The following is a 24,454-nucleotide window of genomic DNA, read 5'->3' on the forward strand; positions in this document are numbered from 1 at the left end:
TACCTCTATGATGGGTTGTTGCATATTTACTTTTCCACACCTCTGGGCTTTGTAGGATTGTTTGCAGAAGGGCACACTGGATGTGTGTCAGTCAGTCAGTCAATTGCTTTTATTCGATTAATAAAAATCAAAAAAGACATAACAAACAGTTAATCACATAAAATACAGGATGACAGTTCATCAGTTACAATAATAATTATAAATGACATTATCAACATTTAAAAAGAATTGAAGTGAACAGATTTCATAAGTTCAATTCAAAATTTAAAAAAATAAATAAGATACAATAATGTAATTTCAATATAAAAAGTCTAATGGGAATAGAAGCTCCAGGAGAGAGAAACCACGAACCCTTTACACCAAGTCAATCATGTTAGGACATGGCCGTGCGCTGACACGTTTCTTGTTTATGCGGACAGCCGCAACTAGAAAGCTTGCTACATAAAAAGCAATGGTAATGCTGGGTAAAAGTTGCAAGAACAAAAGCGCTGGCCGCACTTGTAAGAAACCAGCCCTTTTAAGGAAAGGTAACAAATATTTTTTCCTAATCAGTGCATAGTGCTCACAGAACATAATAAAATGTAGTGTGTCCTGGGTAGAAAAATTATCACAATCACATGGGGTTGCATTTTCAGGAGTAACCCATGTGGGATAAAAACCAAGCACAAAGTGTATCAAGTTAAAGCGAAATTTGATTAGGAGAGACCTATGAAACGGACTGGTTACAAAGGCCAAGTAGGGTTCAAGACCAGGAACAGTTTTGAGCACATAGTTCCTTCTAACTAATGGCTTTTTTAGTTCCAAGTCCTCCCTCTCGGCCATAAATAATGTGACTAGTGCGGTCTTAATCCCAATAACATCCTTCTTGTTAATACAATCAGGGGAGGTAAATAGCTCTGGTCTGCCCACCATTGCCAGCGTCTTTTTAACGTATGCCAGCCAGGTGATTCTGTGGGCTCTATCCAAGGCAAGGCAATCCTTAAGTATCAGGTGGGTTAAGGAAATTTCCTGATTAAGCCAGGTTTTTAACCAACAAATAACGGGTGCCACTTTAATTAGGTCTGCAACATACCCTACTCCCAACTCTGAATGTATCGTAAAGGTGGGTGTGGACTGAGGGACGGACAGCAAAGATCTTAAAAACAAATTCTCCGCCCTCTGAATGGTATCGGTATTAGTGTAACCCCAAATGGCAGAACCGTAGGCGGCTATAGCCAAAGATTTAGCTTTATAGACTTTCAAAATAGCCTCCATGGGGCGAGCTCCCAACCGTTTGGCAAATCCTAGTATAGCTGCGGCCGATCTTGCCACAGAATTGCCTTTTTGTTTACGTTGCGGGCCCCATGTTCCTTTCTCATCAAAAATAACCCCTAAATAAGTAAAAATGGGGACCCTTTTTACCTCGTGACCTAGGCAGAAAAATTATTTAGATTTCCTTTTCCAACTGGCCTGACCAGTGATCATGACCTGAGACTATTGAGTATTAATTTTCAAATCTAAGGATGTCATGAAATCACCAAAGGAGGCCAGTAATCTATCAAGGGCCACACCTGAGCATGCCAAAAGCACGGCGTCGTCAGCGTATAGGAGAACTGGGATCTTAGTCTCTCCTACACGTGGAACGTCCGCCGCTGAGTTGGCCAAAACAGGGTCCAGGGCATTTATATACAGCGTAAAAAGGAGGGGTGCCAATATGCACCCCTGCCTAACACCGCTCTCTGACTTGAAGCAGCTGGTACACCTTCCTCCTTGGGTAACTCTCACCGAGGCTAATAAGCCACGATGAAGGTCCGCCAAGAAGCCAACCAGAGGGGGGTCAACCCCCATATCCAATAGGATTCTCCACAGCTTTGACCTGTTAACCAGGTCAAAAGCTGAGGAGAGGTCCATAAAGGCCATACACAGGGACCCCTCCTTTGCGATGGTATATTTGCAGATAAGTAAATGAAGGTTTAAACATTGATCCAGCGTGCTCCTGTTAGCCCTAAAGCCATATTGAGCATTTGATAATATGCCGCTGCCCTCAAGCCATGTGGTCAGCCTACCCAAAATGACTCTGCCTAAGATTTTAACAGCAGAGTCAATTAAGGAAATAGGCCTATAACAGGCCGGGTCACCCCTCTGACCTTTTTTAAAAATTGGGATAATGACGGACTTGGCCCACGACTCAGGGATATTCTTATCTCTAGAGGCATTGAAAACATTTGTTAATATTTTGGCCCACAATTTAGGGGCAGACTTATATAGATCTGCCGGGACACAATCTGGACCCGGAGCCTTGTTTTTGGATGTCTCATGAATAGCTTTTTCCACATCCTCCTCCCCAAAAACCGAGACTAGACCAACCTGTTTAAGAAGTAATAACCCATCTGAGTGCCCGGGTGAATCTAGACTATAAATTTTTTCAAAATGAGCTAACCACTGCTCGTCAGGAATACTACATTCCATAGCCTGATTCTCACAGCCGGAAAAATATGGGTGGTTAATCACACCCCAAAATTTAGAGCTATCCCGCAATGTTTCGGAAGACTGTAAACTATTCCAAGCATCTTCCTTGATCTAATTTTTACGAGCTGTGATAGCCTGTTTATATTGTTTCCTCAAGGATGCAATCAAGGGTCTATTTCTCGGTATTTCCTTTAATGCCTTTAAAAGAGCAGAATGAGTCTTAGTGCAGTTAGTGTCATAACCCTTTTTTACCTATTCGGCCACAAGAGTTGGCTTTTACCAAAAGGGCGTTATTTACTTGTTGGCAAATGGTATTAAATGCCTCAACTATCCTTAGGTTGGCATTAGCGTGGTCTAAACATATGCCCACCTCCAATTCAACCTTGGACAAGACCTCTTGTAGGAAAGTGATCGGGGTCACTTTAGACCATTTCAGTCTCCTACCCTGGTCTTTTAAGACAAGGGCTGTGGTTCCTGAAATTCTTATATCTTTAAAAGCCAGTGACCCTCCCGGAACAGCCACAACTATCACAGGATTATGGTCACTAAAAACGGAGTCTTCTACCCTATAATTTAAAACCAAGGACGAAATCAAAAGGGAAACAAAAATGTAATCGATGACTGATCCTGAATCTATTCCTTTGAATGTAAAGGACCTCTGCCCTTCCATGCAACAACCGGATTCAAAGAGGTTTGAGGAAGCCAAAAGGCTCTCCAAAACCTCACCTTGTTTAGTGTGTTCAAAATGTGTGGGTAATGAATAGGGAGATCCCTCGTCATCATCCACAATACAACCCAGATTGCAAGGATGGATGTTAAAGTCACCCATCAGGATGACCTCAGGGCTATTATGTGACGTTCTGAATTTATCCAGAACCTCCCCCAGAGATTCTAGATGCTGGTTTAAACTGACACTGTCTGAAGAATTATAAAAATTAATAAGAAGCAAAGGTGGAGAATTTACAACCACTAGTTCTACGATTAGACAGTGTTGGGAGCCCGATTCTAACTGTTTTGCAGATCCTTTCAGGTTCAATGAGACCAGAAGTGCAAGGCCCCCCCTCGCCCTGCCCGCCGGGCTAGGTATGGCTGGGATAAAAAAATGGACATAACCATCCAAAAAAAGACTATTCGATATATCCCAGGTTTCTTGTAATGCAATGATATCATGGGATATAACATAGCCAGCCCATATCTCATTCTGTCTTTTAGACCTAATGCCCGCGATGTTCCAGCTTAGGATTTTGCATGTAGTCTTTACACAGGGCTCATACGCCACTATATCTACCTCTCCTCTACCCTTGAACCCACCTATGGGGGTATTAGGTAAAGGAGACGTGGTAGAAAGCAACCCCTCTGAAACCGGTCAAGCTAAAGCTACCGGATGACATATGTTGTTAATAAGATCGGGGGAATATGTGGCGGATATTGGGTCAATTCCCCGTCTTGCTTGATCTTGACCAAATCTTACAAATATATTGGGGTTAAAATTATAAAAATACCCCAAATCATGTACCCTTATTTCCGACCGGTCGCACATAGCTGAGTGATCACAAATAAAGCGCACCACGCGTCTATCCCCAAAGTTAATAATAATAGAATCCCCTGGGACATCTTTAGGTCTAGGGCCCACCCAACTAACTCTTCTGGCAAAAAGAATTTTCCCGTCCATAAAGTTCGGGATCGGTCTGTTGTTATTTAACCAGAAAATAACTTTATTTTTGAGTTGTTGGTAGGATTCCACTATGCCATCTTTAAGCTCAGGGACACCGGTCAAAACAACAACATAAGGAGTAGAATCTGGAGGAAGATGAATATGGGTATTAGAAGATTTATTAGTTCTGGCACCAGGGTCCATATTTGCTCCTTTGTGCACACCCTTGCTTACGGTGTTAGTGCCAGATATACCCCTTGGGCTAACCCTCTCCTGACTGCCACCTTGATTAATGACATTGTCTTTGACCAGAGTTCTAGGGGGGACAGCCCTGGAGTTAACCTTAGATGACACATCAGGGACAGGGGGGTGGGGATGGCAGAACAGGAAGAGTGGAAATAACCCTAATGGGATTATCACTGTCCTTAGTAACTAATTTAAAAACATTTTTCAGTGAACAAAAGTTATCTAAGATAGTTTGCTCAAGTCGTTCAAACTTATCATTAACCACTTTTACCCTTTCCAAGAGTGGCAATAATAAGGAACGGACCATTTGCTCGATCTGCGGAATCAGATCGCTATATTGGAGCTGGTCCAAGGGCCTATTGGTAATCTCATCCAAAAGTGAGTTATCAACAGCCTGAGCCTCACCTGTCACCGATAATGAATTTGTCATAATATTAGAATGCTGTGCCTGCCTCCCTCCCTGGGTCAACCCATCTCTTTTTCTCTTAAGAATAGCAGATTTGACAACTTTTCTACTAGCCCTAGTCTGAGGGTAAGTAGAAACAGGTTTAAAGATGTTAGGAGCGCTACCTATGATAGGGGCAACTTCTCCCGGGGCATTGATCGGGTCAGCTAGAACAAGTGATGTAGTAGTACTGTCCCCGGTATTCCCCCGCTGGTCTAAATCATCTGAAGCCTGCACTGCTAGGCTCCTAGGGGATTTCGCTAGGGCAAGTGTTCCCAAAGAAGAGCGTCTAGCTAGGGATAGCTCTGAGGATAAACGACGCTCGGTAATGGCCAGTTCATGCTCTAAAACGGAGACTGCTCTGGTAATAAAATGGTCAAGAGTACCAGAGACAGACCCACCCCCTCCGGTACGCTTCCCCTTACCCGCCATCATATACTGGGGGCACACCAGTGGCAATGTGGTCTCAAAACAGTATCCACTATACGATGAAATGAAGGTACAACTATAAGTTAACAATAAACCTTTAAATTACTACAAATAAAGAGGCCACAGGCCTCGAAAACATGGACACTAAGCGCTTGCCTACTATCCCACACAGCGTAAGAGCACAGTTCTACCTTGTGCGCTGGGACACAGGAAACGATATTAGGGGGATGGCCCAGCCCAGTCAGGTCCAGTCAGGGACGGGCAAGGACGGGCCTGCCCTTGGCCCGGGCTTGGCCCGGGCGCTGCCTGCGCGCGTCCCGCGCTGCGGGAGGCGCACCGGCCTTAAGAAGGCTTCCCGCCCTCAGCTGACGATGTGCATGTGATGAGCGCAAGAGCCTCTGGGAGTTGTAGTTTGTGGCAACCAGACGCCGTTCCCCTCACGGCCTTGCGATGAGAAATGCGGTGAGAATGTCAATTGCAAGTAAGTGTAGAAATCAGAGTCTCAGCCGTTCCCCTCACGGCAGGAAAGTACAACACAAGCGCGTCCCGCGCTGCGGGCGGCGCTCCGGCCTTAAGAAGGCTTCCCGCCCTCAGCTGACGATGTGCACGTGATGAGCGCAAGAGCCTCTGGGAGTTGTAGTTTGTGGCAACCAGACGCCGTTCCCCTCACGGCCTTGCGATGAGAAATGCGGTGAGAATGTCAAATGCAAGTAAGTGTAGAAATCAGAGTCTCAGCCATTCCCCTCACGGCAGGAAAGTACAACACAAGCCCGTCCCGCACTGCGGGAGGCGCACCGGCCTTAAGAAGGCTTCCCGCCCTCAGCTGACGATGTGCACGTGTTGAGCGCAAGAGCCTCTGGGAGTTGTAGTTTGTGGCAACCAGACGCTGTTCCCCTAACGGCCTTGCGATGAGAAATGCAGTGAGAATGTCAATTGCAAGTAAGTGTAGAAATCAGAGTCTCAGCCGTTCCCCTCACGGCAGGAAAGTACAACACAAGCGCGTCCCGCACTGCGGGAGGCGCACCGGCCTTAAGAAGGCTTCCCGCCCTCAGCTGACGATGTGCACGTGATGAGCGCAAGAGCCTCTGGGAGTTGTAGTTTGTGGCAACCAGACGCCGTTCCCCTCACGGCCTTGCGATGAGAAATGCAGTGAGAATGTCAATTGCAAGTAAGTGTAGAAATCAGAGTCTCAGCCGTTCTCCTCACGGCAGGAAAGTACAACACAAGCGCGTCCCGCACTGCGGGAGGCGCACCGGCCTTAAGAAGGCTTCCCGCCCTCAGCTGACGATGTGCACGTGATGAGCGCAAGAGCCTCTGGGAGTTGCAGTTTGTGGCAACCAGACGCCGTTCCCCTCACGGCCTTGCGATGAAAAATGCGGTGAGAATGTCAATTGCAAGTAAGTGTAGAAATCAGAGTCTCAGCCGTTCCCCTCACGGCAGGAAAGTACAACACAAGCGCGTCCCCTTGTACAACACAAGTAGGTGTTGTAGGTTGCTCCTGGTAACTTTTACCCTAAAGGTTACGGAGGGGCAAAGAGTCATTGTCACCCACAGGCTGGTGCCAGGCATAAATGTGGCAACTACAGCACCCTCCTTGGAACCCTTTCTGGACCTGTGGAAGAACAGAAGAGGGCTGGACCTGCTGTCAATAACCTAAAATAAGCCTAGAAGATTGGACCTGCATTCCACCTTGTATACAAGACAAAAAAAGTGAACTCTAAGAGTCATATGGCTGACCTCCTATTAAAGCTATGGATAAACAACAAGCTACAAGAGACCTTTTCTGCAACTGCCCAGCTGACCATTTCCAAGTGGACCTGCCCTGGACCCTGCTGCTGACCTCCGCTGAAGTGACTCTTGAACCACATGTGATGTCCCCAAGGATTTCGAAACTTGGCTGGTGTCAAAGTGTACTCCTCCTAACCCTTCCTGAAACCTGGAACATAGAATTTTTTTGGCTTCAATGACCTCCAGAGGTATAAGAGCAACCTGCCAAGCTGATTACACTAAGGTCTGTTGCAGCTGGGCCAAAGACTCAGGTTGCTCCCGCTTTGAGCTTTTCTGCAGCAGCAAATCGAATTCAGCGGAACTTCGCACGGGAGGTATCTGGCCTCTTGGAGCCCACTTTGGCTACAGCCTGCAGCCTTGCCCTGCTGGAAGAATATTATCTCCAAACAAGTGATTAAGTCTGAAGGTAGAAATTGGAATTAGGCGAAGGCCTCAAATGTATCCAGCCGGTAAGGGACTTTCTCAAGGCTCAAAATACTAATTTCTCCTTGAAACTTTGCCATCAAATGTCAGCGGCTTCACCAAGCCCTCCTCCAGCGACAATCCAACAATGTGTAGACCTCATTGGCCACAATCTGCTTCCTGAGTATTTTTTCACTCCCATGTCAGGGACTAGGTCCAAAGGTGAAATGGCTGACCTGGTACAACCTGGTTTCTGTATTCAACCTATGCTCCATCACAGTCAGCCTAAACTTGCACCTAGGTACTGGGCAAGCACAATCAAATTACCATGGGTTGTGCTTATCGCTTTTTGGCTCTATCTTGAATCTTAAACTTGAAAAATTTGTAACTCCTGTTTTCTTTAGTGGAATTTTGTTGTTTTGGTACCATTTTATTAAACCCTTTCTGTGCCAAGGACGTAATGGTCGCGTCCTTGGCAGTGGTGCTGCTGTGCCAAGGATGTAACCATTACGTCCTCGGCACAGCACTAAGGAATCCCTTTGCTGTGAACAGCAGAGGTATTTCTTTTTTTTTCTTTGGACCTCAGGAGCTGAGGAAGAACTTCCCCAATTTACAGAGGCAGCATTTTTTGTTTGTTTCTATGTAGTGAATATCGGAGTGCATGGCGCACCAACGTCATTACACTGAAACCGAAACTGAAATGAGATGATCAGCTCATTTCAGTTTCATCGCCTAAGTACCCAGGGGGCTACCTCAGCCCCCCTTTCCAAGGGTACTCTTCCCTAGTGGATCCCTGCTTGGGGATCCCCGCAGGAGGGCGATCCCCAAGCAGGGATCCACCCACTAGACACCACGGAGGGGGAGTTGCCCCTTGGGCAAGGGTATTTTCTCCCCCATTCATTTTTTGACAAGGATCAGTCTTTCTGCCCCCCTGGGGAACAGTTGCGGGCGGTAGCCCCCAATCTGCTCCCCCAGGGGAGCAGAAAGCACGATAGACACCAAGGATTTCCCCCCTCAAATTTTGCGGTGGGGGCTGCCCTAAATAGGCATTATAATGCTCCCACCTCTCCAAAATATTAGCACAGTCTTTTTGCCCCCCCTGGGGTGTAGATGGGGCAATAGCCCCAATCTACCCCCGGGGCAGAAAGCACACTAGACACCAGGAATTTTTTTGCACGCAAACCTTGAAATATTGGCACAGTCTCTCTGCCCTAAAGGGCGCAGATGGGAGCAAAAGTCCCCAATATGCCCACCCTGGGGGGAACATGAAGCACATCAGACACCAGGGATTTTTTTGTGCGCAAACTTAAAGTTGGGGGTTACTTTAAATTGGCATTATGATACCCCCACCCCTCCCAAATATTGCCACAGTTGTTCTGCCCCCTGGGGTGCAGATGGTGGCAATAGACCCAATCTGCCCTCAGAGGGGCAGAAAGCACGTCACGTTCTCAGCATAACAGTAATAAATTCCTCTGCTGTGATCAGCAGAGGGATTTTTTTTTCTTTGAGCCTTGGGAGCTTAGGAAAGAGCGTCCCCAGTTGCCGAAGGCATTTTTTTGCTTCAGTGTAATGACTATCGGAGTGCATGGCGCGACGACGTCATTACACTGAAACCGAAACTGATATGAGCCGATCGGCAAGTGCCTGGCACAATGAGCTGAGGCAAGGGCTTGCCTCAGCCCCCCTTTCCAAGGGTACCCTTCCCAGGGAAATCCCTGCTTGGGCATCTGAGGTTCTGGACTTTTAAGAGTCCAGAGGTGTCAGGGAAACAACACCCAAAGACCCCTGAGTTCCTTCCTGTCTCGGTGCACAAATAAACAGAGACGCGGGCTTCTCGATGGTGGCGTCAGAGACCAATGATTTATTTACTGCAGGGACACAGAAGTCATAGGAACCACACAAAGGCAGAATCTACGAGACTGTTCAAATTGCAAGAAGTGGGTTGCTCCTTAAATACACAAAATATGTCTTCAGGCAACATTACATGAATATCTTTCATGCCCAACCCGGTATCCCAAACAGACAATAAACATACATCAAACAATAATTAGTCGTAGGTTTTCAGTGTTCGATCAAGTCTCTTTGTCAGTTTTTCATTCTTTGCCCGATCCTCCCCATCATAAAAATCGTATCCTCCCCATTGTAAAAGCCCAGAAGGAGAGGAGCAGAGCCAGGTGCAAGGGATAGAAAAGTAGGATAAGAGGTGTTTATGGATCATAAACGGGCATGGCTACAATCTTCGGCCTCTCAATCAGGACAATGGACACGAGAACCAGTATAGCAGGACTGGCCTCAGGCAGGGGAGGCAGCTTGATTCTGCCTAGTCATGCAGCGTCAGCTTCCTCGGGCTCGAGCTTACGTGTCCTTAACAAGGTGATTCTGCCGGGGTCATTGCTCGTCCATTGACTATGTGAGGGCAAGAAACAAAATGGGTGCCGTATCTAAAATGGATAGCAAATAAGACTATCTGAACAAGTCCGATAGACAGGAACCTAACTGGGAAAAAAACAGAAGGTGTAGGAAACAATTTGATCCTTAAAGACACCGTTATCAGAAAGAGAAGTATTATCTTTTTCTATAGTCCCCTCACTCACCAGGGTTTCCCCACGGTGACATGCTTCATCATAGGGGTCCTCCCAGTCCTCTACGGACTGAGGCGTGCTGCGACTTGCGGTGTTACGTAGGAGCACTGAGAATTTGTGTAAACTATGTGTGGTGTAAGTGAAATAGTGGTGGAGTGGGAAAATTAAAATAATCAGCTAGTGGGCTACAAAATAAACTTTATTGGTGCTCTAAGCTGAGAAAATTAAAAACGGGGTAATATGACCAGGGACCCTAACTATGATGGAAAGGTGTGCCTAGCATATTATGAAGTCAACTAGTTTCGAGCTCCCCAGCTCTTCGTCAGGACTACACTGGGACCAGCCCAGTGTCGAGAAACTTGCCACTCCTAGTCAACCTTAATAGGGTGAAATAAATGTGATGCCACAATAGTAAGGCATGCGTTTTAAATTATGTATACATACGTTATGTACGTCGGTATACTGATCTGTAAATTCCAAAAATCACAGTTAATTGCGAGAAAAAAAAATATATATATATATACATATATATGCATAGCGTAATACATGATAATTATTAAGAATGTGAACACACTACACACAGGTGGATGCACACTTCCATGACTGACGTGCCGCTAAGTGAAAGACAGAGAAAATACAGTTATTCACTCCATGCCGGCGTGGTGGTGGAAAAGTTGTGCTGGAATTAAATAAATTATTAGGTCTGACTAAAACACACAATAACATACAACATAAAACATGTAACCTACTTAAGAAAAAGCAACACTGTGCCTCATGGTCACTGGAGGGGATGCGGGGATCTCGTACATCTAATGGACGAAGGGAATCGAGATCGTTAGGAAAAAACGGCGTGTTCCATTATGACGGATCGCCCAGCGTGATGTGGGGGGGAAGAAGAGTTTCCACGCTGCATTCAGGAGGTGAGCATGGCAGCACTTACTTGTACGTTGAAACCCACATGCTTCTGACACCTACTGGAAGCCAAACCTCTTGGACCGCATTCTGGCGTGTCCTCGTAGCCGCAATGTTTTTATGTGCTGGCGGGCCTGTCTCGAGGCTCGAAATAGAAAAGGGGAATGTTCCGGTGTGCTAGTGGGGCCGCCATCTTGGAAAGGGGTGAGACAGACGGTTTTTGATACTATTAAGTATCCCAATATGTTACAGTGCGGACTTAATGTTCCAGACAGGGTAAGAGATCGCTCACAACAAGATTATGAGGGCGAAAGGTGGTACTCTGATGAGGCCCATATTTAGAAGAAAAATCGAACTACAATTGAATGAAAATCGAACTACAATTGAATAAACAGGTTGGCCAATTTTTGCGCCTCAGAAGGAATTGTACAACAACACAAGACTACAACATTCAGGCAAAAGAACTATCAGAGAAATTGATACAGCGTAATTACCCACAACACCTTGTATCCAGATCCAGGAAAAGGGCTCTCAATAACAACAGGGAGGCTCTTTTAGAGACAAAAACTGTAGCCAGACAGGATGAGCCACGGAGACAAATTTGTATCACTACATATAGTATTGCATCCAACCTGGTGAGCAAAATAATCAAGAAACACTGGCGCACCCTGAACAGCGGTGGCCTAGACCTACAGGAACCTATGTTCAGCCATCGAAAAGCACGTAACTTAAGGGATCATCTTGTCCACACACGACCAACGATAACTAAAACCGCAGGTTCCCAACGCCTGCTCCAACCCCTACCAGAGGGCCATTTCCCATGCAGTAACTGCAGTGTGTGTCATCTGACCAAGGTGACTAAGACAGTGGAATGCAACAATGGGATAACCTGGAATCTTCGGTCGTTCACTAACTGTAACACATCAGGTGTTGTTTACCTAATAACTTGCGTGTGTAATTTGCACTACGTAGGCATGACCACCAGGAAAGTAAACACCCGTATGATCGAGCACCGGAGTAATTTTAGATGTAAACGGGATAACACAAAGATGACCACACATTTTTTGGAAAAACGTCACACCCCCAACGACTTCAACTGGGTCGTTTTGGAACACGTCAAGAATCATCCCAACGTAGAGAAACAGCTACATGAGAAGGAACAACGTTGGGTGTTCAAGCTACGTTCGGACGACAGGGGTCTCAATGATGACATACCCTGGGGACAGTTTATCTAAACAGTTTACTTGTACAACAATCACTGGAACATTTGCTGATCTAGCTTTTTATTCCCTACAGGTTGTACTTTGATAAATAACCTCTCACATTGGTATCCATTAAGACAACATTCTAGTCATTCCATTAGCCATTATCATTTCCTCAATCTGTATCTCATTTGTGGCCACTATTATTATTTCTTCACAGCCCGTCAGCCGATTATCACTAAGCACTAAATCGGAACCTATTCCTAGTGACCATTCGTCTGGTTCCCTTCCCATTCTAACATGGCGGCTTCCATCGTAGTCGTTTTCCCCTGACCCTGGCCTGAACAGTCCCAACCTGTTTATTCAATTGTAGTTCGATTTTCATTCAATTGTAGTTCGATTTTTCTTCTAAATATGGGCCTCATCAGAGTACCACCTTTCGCCCTCATAATCTTGTTGTGAGCGATCTCTTACCCTGTCTGGAACATTAAGTCCGCACTGTAACATATTGGGATACTTAATAGTATCAAAAACCGTCTGTCTCACCCCTTTCCAAGATGGCGGCCCCACTAGCACACCGGAACATTCCCCTTTTCTATTTCGAGCCTCGAGACAGGCCCGCCAGCACATAAAAACATTGCGGCTACGAGGACACGCCAGAATGCGGTCCAAGAGGTTTGGCTTCCAGTAGGTGTCAGAAGCATGTGGGTTTCAACGTACAAGTAAGTGCTGCCATGCTCACCTCCTGAATGCAGCGTGGAAACTCTTCTTCCCCCCCACATCACGCTGGGCGATCCGTCATAATGGAACACGCCGTTTTTTCCTAACGATCTCGATTCCCTTCGTCCATTAGATGTACGAGATCCCCGCATCCCCTCCAGTGACCATGAGGCACAGTGTTGCTTTTTCTTAAGTAGGTTACATGTTTTATGTTGTATGTTATTGTGTGTTTTAGTCAGACCTAATAATTTATTTAATTCCAGCACAACTTTTCCACCACCACGCCGGCATGGAGTGAATAACTGTATTTTCTCTGTCTTTCACTTAGCGGCACGTCAGTCATGGAAGTGTGCATCCACCTGTGTGTAGTGTGTTCACATTCTTAATAATTATCATGTATTACGCTATGCATATATATGTATATATATATATATTTTTTTCTCGCAATTAACTGTGATTTTTGGAATTTACAGATCAGTATACCGACGTACATAACGTATGTATACATAATTTAAAACGCATGCCTTACTATTGTGGCATCACATTTATTTCACCCTATTAAGGTTGACTAGGAGTGGCAAGTTTCTCGACACTGGGCTGGTCCCAGTGTAGTCCTGACGAAGAGCTGGGGAGCTCGAAACTAGTTGACTTCATAATATGCTAGGCACACCTTTCCATCATAGTTAGGGTCCCTGGTCATATTACCCCGTTTTTAATTTTCTCAGCTTAGAGCACCAATAAAGTTTATTTTGTAGCCCACTAGCTGATTATTTTAATTTTCCCACTCCACCACTATTTCACTTACACCACACATAGTTTACACAAATTCTCAGTGCTCCTACGTAACACCGCAAGTCGCAGCACGCCTCAGTCCGTAGAGGACTGGGAGGACCCCTATGATGAAGCATGTCACCGTGGGGAAACCCTGGTGAGTGAGGGGACTATAGAAAAAGATAATACTTCTCTTTCTGATAACGGTGTCTTTAAGGATCAAATTGTTTCCTACACCTTCTGTTTTTTTCCCAGTTAGGTTCCTGTCTATCGGACTTGTTCAGATAGTCTTATTTGCTAGATATATTTGTGGAGGGTAAACCTAACTTTTACCTCTACCCCCTTTTTCTGAATTAGTATCTAAAATGGATGCCATGATTTTACAACAAAATGCCCTATTTCTCAGTGAATTCATGCTCGTAGCGCAGCGAAAACACTGTCATGTATTAAATGGATCATTTACGGTTCATTGGTACCAGAATCGTGTTAGTACTACGATACCGAATACACGGGTTCGAATCGCTGCAGAACCTCAGACCGTCCTTTTGCCCTTACATAGGCAATAACTTACTCTATGTCAGAGTCCATCTCTATGTTCATTAGGTCACTGATATGTTGCTGGAACATTATTCTATCTCATGACGTATCTCCAAAAACAGGTGGTCTTCCTACGCATGTTGAAGCACAAAGGCCACATAAGGCAGGACCACACTGAACTATGAGACAGCACGAGAATAAAAATACCAACGCAACACCGGTGACCATCAGAACTTTCCATCCCCACGCAGATAACAGATTCCAGAACCATCCCATTAGTGACCAGTCACCTTCCTCTACATGAATAGAGTCAGAGATTTTGTGTAACCGTTGGCGCATTATCTGGGATAAAAACACAACAACTCGATTGGATCATCTTACATACCCCACCTCGATCTGCAAGTAATACATCAAGGACCATACGATTCTGTAACGTCATGAGGCGATCCGCTTGAAGCTCAGCTGTCAGGTTACTAAGGGCACCCGCAGTTTCGGTAATAGTGGATTCAATTACCCGTGTTAGTTGACGTAAGTTTCTACTGTTGGCCATAGGCCCCCAGAACGGAAGGAAACCTTTGAAGAAGTCTGCTGCTTCTTGGCCAGCAGTGTCTTCCTTATTGAAAACACCTCTCACAACTCTAGTTTTGTGGTAATCCGGTGCAGCAGTGTATGTCGGAGGCAACAGTTGAGCGATATAACATGAGCCTGAAAAGTCAGCAGGCAGCCATGTATATGCTCTGTCTTTGCAAACAAAATAGGTGCCCTTAGCAGCTAAGAATGCAGGGGAGGACTGTGACGGGAAAACGTATGTTTCGATACAGTCACTCTTCCCTAGTCGAGATTTTGGATTCCTCCCATTTCCTTGCAAACAGACCTGACCTTGGTGGGGTACGACCCAGATCGGAGTCGAGCTCTTACGTTTGTTCTTACCCAAAGTAATGCCATATTCCGTAACATTCCAACCCATGTAAACTCGCAATTCATCCTTGGGAATAAACGGAGTGTTATTGACATCTCTAACCATGTCAGTAATTCCCTTTACCGAGGCTCTATTAGCGGAGTTATACCTAGTGGAACGCGGAGGTCGCGGGGGATAGGTCTCTAGAGCATAGACGAACATGGTCTGAAATACCCAGAATGATCCATTATAACTAAAGGGCAGAACCAGATAAGGGATACCCTTGTCCATGGTATGTGGTATCAGGCCACACACCCAGCAGTTTGTTGTGTTTACTACTAGTTGGTGTTGGTGCAAGAGCTGAATGAAAGTGTTATTTATAAACTCAGAGCGTCGAGCTTGCTCATGTGCAGGAAAAGGATGGAACGAATGGAGAGAAACCACAGTCGGAGAAACAGAAACATGGGGAGATACTGTAGATGTAACAGATGCAAAGATCAGTTGAATACCAAAAATAATTCCGCCTACCAGCGTTATCAAAACAATCAGAGATGTCAGAGCACATTGCATTAGGAAACATTTGCTATTCAATATTTCATACAGTTTTGTCTTGCGAGCATTTATGACGTTAGCTCGTCGCAGTTCAGGAAGCTCCATCTTCTACAACCGTTCGCAACGGATGGATTGTACCCGTTAAAAAATTGCCTCTGTCTACCCTGGGAGTTCCCAAAATAAACAGAAGGAACCGACCTTGTGTCTGGTTCCCTGCAAGTTAAAACAAGGCACACGTTACGACCCTACGGTAACCCAGATGGCAAGCTGAGAGAACAACACAAAGAAAACAAAAGTTATAGAGCAAACTTCCTGACTGAATGGAAATGTGAAAGAGTTTTTAAATAAAAAGGTAATATGCAATGTTATTATTTTCTAAAATGAGAACGTAGATTGTATCTAAATTTTTCTGGTCTCGTCTGATCTTGAAACAATTGATCTGCAGGTACAGTAATGTTCGAATCCACAGGTGACAAATGTTCACCTTGTACAACGCTTTGTTCAGGGTTCGAAGGAACAGTTCCTGGTGGGGTATCAGAGTTCTGCGTTTCAGTTCGTTTGTCCGTTATGTACTCTGCATCACTGAAGGGGATGAGCCTAGGAACTGGTTCTGTCTCAGATACACCAAATCCCTGTCTAACCCAGTTGTCGTAGGGGAGTGGGAGAGGGACACGCTTCGTATGGCTAGCGTGCACCCAATTCTTCCTTCCAGCTAGGCGTACAGCAGTTCTTGTGGCCAGGAGCACTTGAAACGGGCCTACGAATCTTGGCTGGAGGTTCCGGGTTCGTTCAAAATTCCGCACCACAACTTGATCACCGGGTTTCAATGTGTGACCTGGACTCTCTGGCAGTTTAGGCAAGGATTCAAATACCTGTTGATGAATAAGGCTCAATTTAGCAGTCAGGTCAAAAAGGTAATCAATCAACATTGGATATTCGATCTGTTTGAATTCCTTTGGCCTAGGGACTCCCCAAACATTAGCAGGACGACCAAACACAATCTCATATGGGCTAAGCCCTACTCGAGAATGTACAGTCGCTCTGGTGGACAGTAAAGCTAAAGGCAGTGCGTCTGGCCAAGATAGACCAGTGGAAGCTTGAATTTTAGCAAGTTTCAGCTTCAAGGTGCCATTGTACCCTTCAACCAAACCTGCTGACTGTGGGTGGTTCGCACTGAGGAATTTCTGGGTGATTCCCAGACCCGCACACACACTCTTCATAACTTTCCCTACAAACTCACTTCCATTGTCCGACCAAACAATCCGTGGCATACCATACCTGGGGAAGTACTCTTTGAGGAGGATTTTGGCAGTAGACATAGCAGTGTTATCCTTTAACGGATACGCTTCAATCTATCTTGAAAAAGCACAGACTACCACTAGGACATTTTTAAGATTATTACACCCGTCCATGTGGATAAAATCCAACTGAATCACTTCAAAGGGACAAGAAGGGGGAGCAAAGTGACCGGCTGGGGTAGGGGTTCCCTTGCCAGGATTATGCATCAGGCATATCATGCAATTTTTCACCACTCTTTCCGCACACTTAGTGATTCCATCGTTCTTCCATACTGGAGCTAACATTTTACAGATCCCTTTTGAACTAATGTGCGCCGCTCCATGCGCCATCGTGACTACCGCAAGTACATACGCATCGGGTAACATCCAACGCTGCTGCTCGGACAAATCAACCCAACATCCACTTGAATCCATTTTACTCGTTTTTTCCTTCCATTCATTCTTCTCATTTTTAGTTGCTTCATTCTGGATTGCCTTCACACTTTCAATCGTATTCTCACACATTCCTGATTCAGCGTTCCATCTTGCAGATGTTGCAACGTACATCCGACTCATCATGTTCCTGGCCGTCTCTTTGGCGACCTCATCAGCAAATGCATTCCCACGGCCAACATCATCCGTAATCTTTCGATGTGCACTGCACTTCACAATCGCAACTTCATTCAGTAGGGTCAGAGATTCCAACAGGTCATTGACTAACTGTCCATGTTGGATCTTAGTCCCATGAGACGTGAGAAAACCTCTTTCTTTCCACAGACGTCCAAAACTATGTGCTACGCCGAAGGCGTATTGGCTATCAGTAAACACATTCACTCTCTTTCCCTCAGCTAAAACACATGCTCTTGTTAATGCAATTAATTCTGCAGCTTGGGCAGAATTCTGACTTACTCTTGCGGTCTCAACAATCGTACTCAAAGTCGTAACTGCATACGCGGCCGTCACATCACCATTCTGTAGTTTAAAACATGACCCATCAACGTATAAAGTGCCATCTGGATCTAGTAACGGAGTATCTTTTAAATCAATCCTACCTTTTGTCTCTTCCTCAGTTCTAAAACAACAATCATGGGGCTCTGAATCACTCGACTCTTGAGTAGTCGGCAACAGCGTTGCTGGATTCAATATGTTGCATCGCTTGATCTGAATGTGACTTGCCAAAAGCGTCAGCTCATAGCCTGATAGTCTCGCACTGGTGAGGTGCTGAGTTTTCGTTCGATTCATGAGTGTATCCACAGCATGTGGAACCATGACTACTAACATGTTGTTCATGACTAGTCCAGCAGACTGTCGAATAGACACCGCAGCTGCTGCTGTAGCTCTCAAACAACTTGGCAATGCTCTGGCTACTGGATCTAATGTGGATGAGAAATATGCACAAGGTCGCTGTTTGTCACCAAATTGTTGCATTAAAACACTCAACTCACAACCTTCTCTTTCATGGACATATAAAGTAAACGGCTTACTGTAGTCAGGAGTACCCAACACAGGAGCTGAACACAGCGCATCACGTAAGTCGGAGAAGCTCTGTTGACATTCATCAGACCATGGCAAAGGGCTCGGGACACCTTTTCCAGTCAGAGCCACCAATGGTTTTGCCATGAGAGAAAAATTTGGGATCCATTGCCTGCAGTATGACGTAATACCCAAAAACGCACGCACTTCTCTCTCTGTGTGCTTGGTACAGTCATCTGTGAAATTGCTTTGATTCTCTCTGGGGTCAACCTTCTTCCCTCCTTTGACAAAAGATGACCTAAGTAGGTCACTTCTTGGCAACAATATTACAGTTTAGAAGGTGAAACCTTGTGATGTGAGTCTGACAAATGACGTAATAAAGAAATTGTAGCTGTTTTGCAAGTTTCCTTGTCATCAGCAGCCAGTAAAAGATCATCTACGTATTGGATCAGAGCAACACCAGGAGGAAGTACAAGAGCATCTAATTGACTTTTTAATGCTTGGCTGTAAATTGAAGGGCTCTCACAATAACCTTGTGGAGCGCGCTTGAACCTGAAGCTGCGACCACCTAAGGAGAAACCAAAAATGTCTCTACTTTCCTCGGCTATCGGGATGCTGAAAAAGGCATTCTTCAAGTCTATCACTGTAAACCATGAGGCTGAGGCAGGAATCAACGTCAATAATGCAGTGATATCTGGTACCACAGGAAACTGTGGAATCACTATTTTGTTAACCTCTCTGAGGTCAATCACAAATCTGTAGATCGGAGGTTTGGAAGGGTCAGTGCGTTTCAAAATCGGCAGAACAGGACTATTGCAGACATTTCCTCTAGTTTCCTCTATCACATCTTTCTGTATTAGGTCTTTCACGATCAGTAAAAGTGCACGTTCACCTTCATTCGAAATCCGATACTGTGGAATTCGTGGGAATCTAACATTCGCTTTCAGACTCACCACATCAGGGGGAATTTCCAAAAGACCTACATCATTAGGACCAGTCGCCCAAAGAGTATCAGGGAGAGAACGCAGCTCCAGTGGGAGCTTATTCATTGACAGGTACATTGGAGAAATGACTCTCTTACCCAATGTGAGCTGTACTCCCGAAGGAGAACAGTACAGTGTCGCATGCAGGCGTTTCAACAGATCTAAACCAAGCAGATTCTCATTACAACCGGTTGTTAGAATAAGGGGTGCTTCTAGTTTGTATGGCCCAACAGAAATTGACAAAGGACTAGAAACAGGATTGTGAACAGGGGCGCCTGAGAAACCTACTGAAGTGTTCGTTAAGCCAGACAAAGGTGCGCCAGGGAGTTTCGCATGCATAATTGAACTTTTTGCCGCACCAGTATCCAACAGAAACGGTTCGACCACGCCTGATGTAACTACTGCAACATAAGGTCCACTCTGATCAACTGGAACTGATACTACTCCCTCTCTTTGCCTGTGGCTGTCCCAGTACTCGCTTTTCTGAAATTCTTCATTATTTTCATAATAATCCTCAACATGATACTGTGGAGATCTGCCTAGTTGCGTAGATTGTACATTTCGCTGATCGAAATAATTTGATTGGCGATCAGCCTGTGGAGTCATTGTACCACGTCCTCTACCTCTCGGAGCTTGCATAAACCCACCATTTCCTTTCTGTGCTGGGACACCACTGGTCTGTGTGTGCAATACTGGACACTCGTTCTTATAATGGCCCTCCTTTTTACAATAGGCACACTGATTCCATGCTAACTGTTGTCGGGGAAAACCATAATTAAATCTTTGGGACGTCCCTTGCTGGAATTGTGGCTGTTGCTGAAACTGGGGTCGCTGCTGTGAATCGGACTGAATTGAGCGAGGCGGGTATGCCTGTTGCAAAAGAACTTTAGTTTTCAAATCTTTTGTCTTCTTTTCTGACTTTTCCTTCTCTTCTTTCTCTCTATTCTCATAATACTGAGCAGTTGCAAGTATTTGTGCTGTCGTCGACACTGCCCATGCACTCTCAGAATCCTTTAACTTGTTACTAAGCTCAGGCAGTAAATTAAACACAAACTTGTCGACAAACAACCTCTGACCTCCCTCAGTACTCATATCTTGCCCACTGTGGTCTATGAAGGTCTCTTCAAATCTAGTGAAGAAGTCAGAGACGCTTTCGTCTTTCTTCTGCTTGCATGCTGATAATTTATCCCAGTTGACCCGTAACGCTGGCATCAGTGTTTTCATCAGATTAATTATTCTACCAGGTAAAGCAGCAATCAGAGGCTCAGGTTTAGCACCACCAACTTGTTGCGCGTCTGCCGCTATAATAGCTGCCCAATCGCCTCCTAAGGCGACTGGGTGGTTCTCTTGCCGGATCTTGGCCCATATAGGCTGTGGCACTACATTGCCAAATAGCATTTCGATGTCTGCTAAATTCATGACACACGCTTGAACTGTCTGCGTTAACTCTTTATAATAACCAGCAGGATTCTTACGCGGGTCTGGTAATGCCTGTTTTACTGCTAATACTTCTGCCCGCTTCCAAGGGATGTGTATCCACACTCTATGGAAATGTGCCGGAGCAGCTGCAATACCATTAGCCGCATCAGCTTGAACTGCTTCGCGCCATATGGGTGGAACTTCCCTCATCGGATACTGACCTCGCCTTTTCCTAGTAATTGGTGAACCATCAGAACCCCTTAGAGACCGAAGAGGAGAGTCATCCCTATAAGCTAAAATCAGTTCTATTGCTTCCCTTACTTCTGAACCTATCACCATTCCTGCGGCGAACTTTTGCTGAATATTTATCAAATCAGAGGGGACGGAATCTGAGTCATCATCGTCCCATTCCTCACGCACAAGAGAACACATCACGTCAAAGACATAACGCTGAGTTGGTTCATTCCATTGCATAAATGTATCTGACACTCTTCGTGCATCATACTTCGCAGCTTTCGACATCCACCTAAGAGCTGTCGAATCTAACATTTCTCGTTCCTGGGGACTAGGAAACTGGCTACGTCTCTGTGTAGAGTCAGAAACGGGGGTCCCAATTAAAGACCTGTAGAGAGGGGTTAGGATATTAGTTACAGAGTCGGTTATTTTCCGACGAACAGAAAGCGGAGTCAGAATGTTTACAGAGTTCGGGAACAGGGAAGCTGGAGCAGATGAAATGGTAAGAGTGGGAGTAGCAGGTAAAACAGTTTGCGAAACGATAGGCAAAGGTGGAATAGGCAACCCAGGAAGAGGGGGTGCCGAGGGAATATTAACCACAGGAAGGACAGGAGCTTGAATCAAAGGAAGTGGAGCAACTATTCCAGGCTGACCAGCAGCTGGCTGTACAACAGGTAGTAACTGTGGCGTTGCAATACCCTGTGCATACGGTGGAGGCGATCTCAACAGATGAGACAACAGAGGATCCTTTTCAGAGTCCTCTATCGGCTTAGCAGGACAAGATGGCAAGACAGGGTAGCATTTATCAATCGCCAAATTATTTTTTCTATTAGTCATCTCTATTGCTTTCTCAGTCTCGTTGACATGCAACTGTCTAGCAGACTCCCTTAATGTCAACCCTTTCTCTTTCTGTTCCTTCTTCATCTTCCTAATTTCTCTCTGTTTGGCTTCTTTACGCCACACGCGAAAAGAATCAAACATTGCCGGCCGGGCTTTCTTTTTAAACAACTTCATTTCTAGATTGTCTAGAATTTCAATTTCAAAGCTACCATGCGGTGGCCAACTAAGGACACCATCTTTCCTGGTGTAACGGACCCATACTTCATTAGAAGCGATAGGACCTACACCGTGTTTACAATAGAGCTCATATGTAGGAGTTCCAATCGGAGGAACCGAACACGGATCCTCCAACCGGGAATCCCCGTTGCAACTTAACCAGGACAGGAAACAATTACTACTTTTGGTCATTATAAACTAAGGACAGATTCCAACCAAAATGCGCAAAGAACTTAGGCCTACCAAATGAACCAAAACCAAAACAAAGATTATCTTAACAAGAGCAACCAATGATAATCTACGAATTCAAAAACGAACGTATCCAGAGAGCAAAACAAGAGCAACAAAGAACAACCAGACTGAGCGCAACCCACTTAATACTTAACTGAAATGTGGAAGACGTCACCAAGGAGAACCCGTCAACGTCTCGCCGTACTAAGGTCTGCACCTCGGGTCAAAGACAGGGCGACAGTCAGGGCAGCGGTCCTCTGTAGCTGTCTGGGAACGGGAACCCTCGTGGAAGAGATCGTCGGGCCACTTTTACGACATACAGGGATCGATGAAGCGGGGTACCTCCCTCCGGAATCTTCACACGAAGCTCCTCGAAATTTTCGGGCTTTGGACCGGTACCGGATGACGTCGCCCCACGTTGGGCGCCAATTTGAGGTTCTGGACTTTTAAGAGTCCAGAGGTGTCAGGGAAACAACACCCAAAGACCCCTGAGTTCCTTCCTGTCTCGGTGCACAAATAAACAGAGACGCGGGCTTCTCGATGGTGGCGTCAGAGACCAATGATTTATTTACTGCAGGGACACAGAAGTCATAGGAACCACACAAAGGCAGAATCTACGAGACTGTTCAAATTGCAAGAAGTGGGTTGCTCCTTAAATACACAAAATATGTCTTCAAGCAACATTACACGAATATCTTTCATGCCCAACCCGGTATCCCAAACAGACAATAAACATACATCAAACAATAATTAGTCGTAGGTTTTCAGTGTTCGATCAAGTCTCTTTGTCAGTTTCTCATTCTTTCCCCGATCCTCCCCATCATAAAAATCGTATCCTCCCCATTGTAAAAGCCCAGAAGGAGAGGAGCAGAGCCAGGTGCAAGGGATAGAAAAGTAGGATAAGAGGTGTTTATGGATCATAAACGGGCATGGCTACCGTCTTCGGCCTCTCAATCAGGACAATGGACACGAGAACCAGTATAGCAGGACTGGCCTCAGGCAGGGGAGGCAGCTTGATTCTGCCTAGTCATGCAGCGTCAGCTTCCTCGGGCTCGAGCTTACGTGTCCTTAACAAGGTGATTCTGCCGGGGTCATTGCTCGTCCATTGACTATGTGAGGGCAAGAAACAAAATGGGTGCCGTATCTAAAATGGATGCCATGATTTTACAACAAAATGCCCTATTTCTCAGTGAATTCATGCTCGTAGCGCAGCGAAAACACTGTCATGTATTAAATGGATCATTTACGGTTCATTGGTACCAGAATCGTGTTAGTACTACGATACCGAATACACGGGTTCGGATCGCTGCAGAACCTCAGATCCCCATAGGAGGGTGATCCCCTAGCAGGGATCCACCCACTAGACACAAGAGAGGGGGAGAAGCCCCTTGGGCAAGGGCATTTGCTCCCCCATACTTTTTTGGCAATGATCAGTCTTTCTGCCCCCCTGAGGGACAGTTGAGGTGGCAGCCCCCAATCTGCCCACCCAACGGGGCAGAAAACACACTAGAAACCAAGGATTTCCCCCCTCAAATTTAGGGTTGGGGGCTGCTCTAAATGGGCAATATTATGCCCCCACCTCTCCAAAATATTAGCACAGTCTTTCTGAACCCCCTGGAGGGCATATGGGGGCAGTAGCCCTCAATCCTCCACCCCAGGGGGTGGGGGGGCAGAAAGCACACTAGACACTGTGGATTTTTTGTTTCCGCAAATTTAGGTATGGGGCTGGCCTAAATTGGCATTATAATGCCCCCACCACCCAAAATATTAGCAGTCTTTCTGTCCCCCAAGCACTTTTTTTGTGCACAACTTTAGGAAAGGGGCTGCCCCTACCCCCTCTGAAATATTAACTCAGTCTTTCTGCCCCCCCCCCCCCCCCGGGGTGCAGATGGGGGCAACAGCCCCCAATATTCCCCTCCAGGGGGGCATAAAGTACACTAGACACCAGGGACTAAGGTTTTTGTGCACACACTTAGGGGTGGGGGTTCTCTAAATGGGCCTTATGATACCCCCATCCCTCCCAAATATTAGCACAGTCTTTCTGCCCCTCCAGAAACACAGATGGGCAATAGCCCCCGATCTGCCCCAGGGGGCAAAAAGAACACTAGGCACCAGGGATAGTTTTTTTTCAATATCAGAAGTGGTGGGGGCTGCCAACAATGGGCATGCCAATGCCCCCACTGCCAACACAAAAA

This window comes from Triturus cristatus, chromosome 10 (genome assembly GCF_964204655.1).
Source record: "Triturus cristatus chromosome 10, aTriCri1.1, whole genome shotgun sequence".
NCBI classification, from domain to species: domain Eukaryota; kingdom Metazoa; phylum Chordata; class Amphibia; order Caudata; family Salamandridae; genus Triturus; species Triturus cristatus.